This window comes from Patagioenas fasciata, chromosome 12, assembly GCF_037038585.1.
Source record: "Patagioenas fasciata isolate bPatFas1 chromosome 12, bPatFas1.hap1, whole genome shotgun sequence".
Classification (NCBI taxonomy): Eukaryota; Metazoa; Chordata; class Aves; order Columbiformes; family Columbidae; genus Patagioenas; species Patagioenas fasciata.
The window spans coordinates 12,185,622-12,191,148 of NC_092531.1; positions in this window are offsets into that span (position 1 = coordinate 12,185,622).

Here is a 5,527-nt window from a genome sequence, read left to right on the forward strand (position 1 = left end):
TTCCGGTGCATAGTTTTAGCATTCAGGAATTAAGTATTCTAATAAATACAAGGTTAAAACTAGGGGAAATTAATTACCAAGCTATAGATCAATGAGCAAGAGGTGAACTGCTGAAGAAATGCTCTTATTAGATTATCAGACTCAAAGCTGATTTATAGGTTTCACTGTGCTTCTTATCTATCATTTTTATAGTGCATAGAAAGGGTTACAAAGCACAAATTGCCTTTTTTAATTAACATAGAAGCTCCAAATATGTTCAGATCAGGATAATCAGGCTAGGTTCCTTTTTTCTTTTTATTTTTCCCCCAAAACATAAAAGCAAAAAACATTTTATTCATCTGGGAGAGCTGTAACAGAACTGAAAAATACAATACCCTTGTCAGCCTGCAGCTAATATGCTCGCCTATGATTTGCCCAGTGATGACAACAGAACGGGGAGCAGCCCTGCTGGAAAGGCGCTGTGGGTGGAGAGGACGCTGCGGGAGGCAGCGGTGTGCCTGTTTGGTCTGGAGAAGGGGACACATCGAGGGGACTGAGGAGCAGCCCTCCTGTACCTATGGGGAGGTCGCCAAAAGACAGCTAGTATAGAAGGGACTTTCTGCATTGTACTTAAACTCAATTCTGCCTCTTTCACCTCTGAAAAGGAGGATGACCTGTAGGTCAGGCTAACACAGCAGTCCTCTACAACTTTCTTAACCTGTTGGTACAGCATAGCTCAGCCTGTGGCTCAACAACGTTGTCGGCCAGCTCACAGCAGTGACAGGCAAGGTAGGAAACTGTAGAACAAGTGCTGATGTTGGCAGCCTGGGCTGTGGGGAAACTTTTCAAAGGAATACAAAAGTTGCACAAAACCTGGGCATGCTTCTACCAACCCCATCACAGCTGTGATATCAGGATCAAATCTGGTCTGCAACCAGTACTTCATTCGGTCTTGTAGCTTCATTGCTACCCCTTTTAAATATTCTGGTACACATAAACATCTCCTCATCGTCTGTAAGGGATATCACATTCTTAGCACTACCATGTTACCTAAAGTAAAAAAGGAAAGAATCTTTAAAAATATTGAGAATAACTTTAAAAATTGTTATAATTTTCTTTTCAGCATAATTTAAGTGGCTTCCATAGCTGGAATGAATTATGGTGCATGGCCAGAGTTTTCAGAAAATGCCCCTCCGCCTCAGAAGTTCAGTTGTATTCTGCTTTAATGGCTCTTGGCAAGCTTGCACTGTTGTTTTTGTACAAACAGAAGTAAATTTGATATAAATAAAAAATGGAACTTTATGTGAATGAAGCAAACATCAAATTCCTCAATCTTCAAAAGAAATTCTATCCCTGAATAATTAACTATGATATATTTATAAAACTAGAATAATTGAAAACAGAATTCTAAGTTGATTCATGTGGACTGCGCTGAAATATTTATTATTGCAAGTCCAGAAGATCTGTCTGGGTTTTGTCACTGGAAATGTCTAAACTCAGTGTCCAGATGTTTATTTAAGTTGCTCCCACATAGTTCTAATGTCAATTACCCGGGGTTATCAGAGAGCATCACTGTGTATCTTCCTTGACTAATATTCTCATTTCTTCTGCATCTTTGATGTTTTCTTTCATTAAAATTCCTGGCTCACAGCCACAAAAATCTGCCGTGCAGGCAAAAAAGTGGTCTGCAGACATGACATATGATGATGCCCAATGTCTATGCAAGGATAATATTTATCATCAGCTACCATTTAAGCAGTACTATAATCAGTACAATACCAATTTAAAGCAGCTAGAGAAATACATGTGAAACCAGGGAATACAAACTTCTAACCAATATGAAATAACTTGGGTCAGTAAAGACAATATTACTGCACACAATGAAGATTTTTGTGAATCTGTGTTGTTTCTTTTTTTCCCCTTCAGGAAAAAGCAGGGGGAAAGCCAATGACAAAGTAATTTCACACATAATTACAAATGGAATTGATGGATCTGTAACTCTGGAAACCACAATTACATTGAGACTTTTATAGTAACCAGGAGACAACACAGGCCACTCATAACAGTGACTTAAACAGAAAGAGCTTATCACACAGTCTCTGAAGATTTCCTCCATCTGAGTGCAAACAGCTGGCTAACACAGCTCATATTTTTCTATCGATATATCTGTTGCCCCAAACCAGCTGGTTCATTTGGTTTGTAGGCAAACACTGGAAAATTAATTTTTAAAGATCAGTATGAAAACAGAAGAAAATCAATGCTAATTCAATATAATGGAAGTAGAGATATAAGATGGCTGGAGAAAATAGTGCCAATGCCACTTCATGACTTCATGTTGGTACCTAAATACACCAGTTTCCTCTCTCAGTGAGAAGTGTTACCCATTTGAGTTCTAATTGATCAATAAGAGAAACAGACCTTGCAGCTCCAATGGATAATGGTCTAAATTACTTGGAAATGTAAACCCCATGGATTATGTAATTTACTTCTCTCCCTCCACTGTCAGTTTGGGAAGGTGTATCCACTACCAGACAAAGCCCTAGCAGCTAAACATTGCGTCTTGCTGAGAGTCATTCTCCCTCACTGAGATCTTCTACAAATGGTGTCATTGCACCTGCAAATTCAGTTGTGATTGTGTGTGTGCAGTAAAAAAACCCCATAACTTCTTGCAGAATGCCAAGTTTTGTCAGAGAATTTGTGCTCATTGCAGCACAGGTTGCACACGCCCTGCATGCACTGGGAGGGCAGTGCAGAAGAAAGCCTCACTTCAGAGGTGGATGCAGATCACGAGCAGTTATGACCAGAGCTATTGTACTCCCACCGTCTGACTAATGTCTAAGTAAATTAAATGTATATGTTACTAGCATCTAATAACAATCAAGAACACTTTTTTCTTTTTTCTGAAAAAGCAACACACACAACAGAAAGAAAACACGGACAGAAATTTTGCAACTGAAATTTCTCTTCGGAAGCAGTGTACAAAGAATATCTCCTACCAAGCGCTCAGCTTCAGAGACTTCGCAAAAGCTTGGACTGCAGCTACTTGCCACATATCACTGCCTTGATCTAATAAGCAAGTACATTAATACCAGCTGTGTGGATAGAGGAAGGAAATATGAATATGTTCATTAAGCATTATGGCCCCACTTATCTCCCTCATGATTTCAGTGGAGATGTGCCAGTTCGTGCATGATGCAATTATGGTCCCCAATATCAAACCTGAAAGAAAAGCAATGAGGGTGTCGTTTACTACATACTACAAATTCTTACAAATTTCCCTGTCAAGAAATCTGTCTTATGCTTACTGCTGGAGGATACATTCACTCGTATTTGGATGATTAAAAGTAGAATACTTAGTTCAATAATTCTAGCAAGTTGAATATCCATTTGCTTCCCACGCACATTTCACCGTGCTCATTTGTGTCATCTCCTCACATTCGGTAATTGGTTCACAACTCTTATTCACACATTCCCTTGCACACAGAGATTAAATAAATCACAGAGCCAATATCCCATTTCAACAGAGCTCTTGCACGTAAGTGTTCCTAAAGGAAGGAAGCTTTGACTTCAGTACATGCTTTCATGCTGCCCCAAAGCAAGGGTCAATTTGATAAAATCTTAATAACCAAATGATCAAAACAGTTGCTTTAAACAAGAGATTACTAAATACCTCTAAAGCTTTGCATATGTATGGAATAATAATTACAGTATCTACAAAGAAGTCAAATGGAGTTAAGCACTCATATCCCACAGTCAATGCGAGTGTAAAATGTTTGGACTACAGTCAGCTAACATTTGCCTGCCACAATGTCCACAGCGACACAGCACTGCAGAATTGTGAGAACAATACACAATTATTAGCTTACTGAAAAAGAAAAAAAATATCACAGCAAAATAAATGTTGTTTTCACACAGCTGTCTTTTCTGCTTCCCTTTCTCTCCCTGAACGTGGGAGTTCACAACCTAAAAACAAACATTAGGAAACCAGGAAATCTCTGTGGTGATCTCCACACATACCACCCTAAGAGCAGTGGACTTGCAACAAAATATGGACCACAAACTTAGGAAAAATACAATTCAGTTAGCACCTCCCTGGAACAAGACCACACCGTGCAAGACCTACTCCCTGAAAAATTTGTCCTTACAAGACACTTTGGAGAAATTTTGCCTCCCTCTCATACTGCTTTCAAAAAGCAGCAAGGCTGGCAAAGCAGAGAAAAGCCACCTTTTCCTGCAGCAGAGCACACAGGGCAGCACAGCCTCTTCCAACACAGGATTCCCATTCCCTGTCCGCTTTATGCCATTCATTTGATATAAAAGGCCAAGCATTCCTTGCACCTCCCCTGGCCCAAGGATACTCCTTGCAGACACTCATTTGCTAAAGGCAGACGGCGAGCCAGATGCCGCTAAAATTATGTCACAAATGTTCTGAACAGGGTCCCACTACCAATCGTTTTCACTGGCAAAAGCCAGCATGGAACACAACTGAGATTACAGTCAGATTCTGGGACCCAGGGAACTGGCGCTGCAATGGAGCTGCGCAAAAGACAGACGGACAGATCTCTACCTACAACTCAGGCTAGTTATGTCCTACCTCCTCTGTGAGGCTGCTAAAGGCTGCCAGCTTGTGGTGTGTCTGTGACACAGGAATTGTCTGTGAGTTCCGTACAAAAAAAACCCCAAACTACTGCTCCAGGGATGCTGGTGGAGCATGACCAGCTTTCACCATGGCTTCCCACTCATGTTTCAATTCATCAGTCTGTTGTGTAGTGTCTGGATATTGTTCTCCCTGACCCCTGATGCTGCATCTCTGCAGCAGGTTCAGAAATTCCACAGCACAGAGCATTGTTTCCAAATTCTCTCAACTTCGAGGCCCCAGCAGCTTCCTACCACAGAGGTGGGCTTTGGTTTGCTGGTGTTTTGTTTTTTGGTTTTTTTTAAATCCCATGGCCCTTAAAAGCAGTCCACAAGCCATCAGACAGAAAAGCACTAACGGAACTGCTACCTGTCAGTTAGGTCTAACGCTAAAACCCAGGAAAAACTTCTGCATCTTTTCTACCCTTACTCTTACAGTCCCCCAAAATAATTAAGTACAACAGCACTTGGGTCTTTCTTCTTTGAAATGTTATTTCCCAAACACCTAACATAAATTTTGAGGCTGCTAAATCCTCTAGATCACATTATCACCACAGCTGGTAAACCAGATTGCATGTTCCCTCCCTCAGGAACTGTTACAGCTGTGAACATAAACTCTATCACAGGGCTTTTCTTCTGTGCAGTCTGAGGTTCAGGTACTCCTAACAACACACACACACACACAAAAATCAAGGGATTACACCTGCTGCTGCACAAACACCTGCCTCACACAGTATAGCTCTGACTCCCAGCACACCATTTAAGCCCTGTCTCTGCGCCATCTTTCAGACCTGCAAAATTGCCCAGCTTCAAGTGTTACAGATCTTTTCTCATCCATTAGCATTCCCAAAAGTTTTCTTTCCCTATATAACAATTGTTTCCTAAGCCCATCTCTAACGTTTTCCTTGTGGAT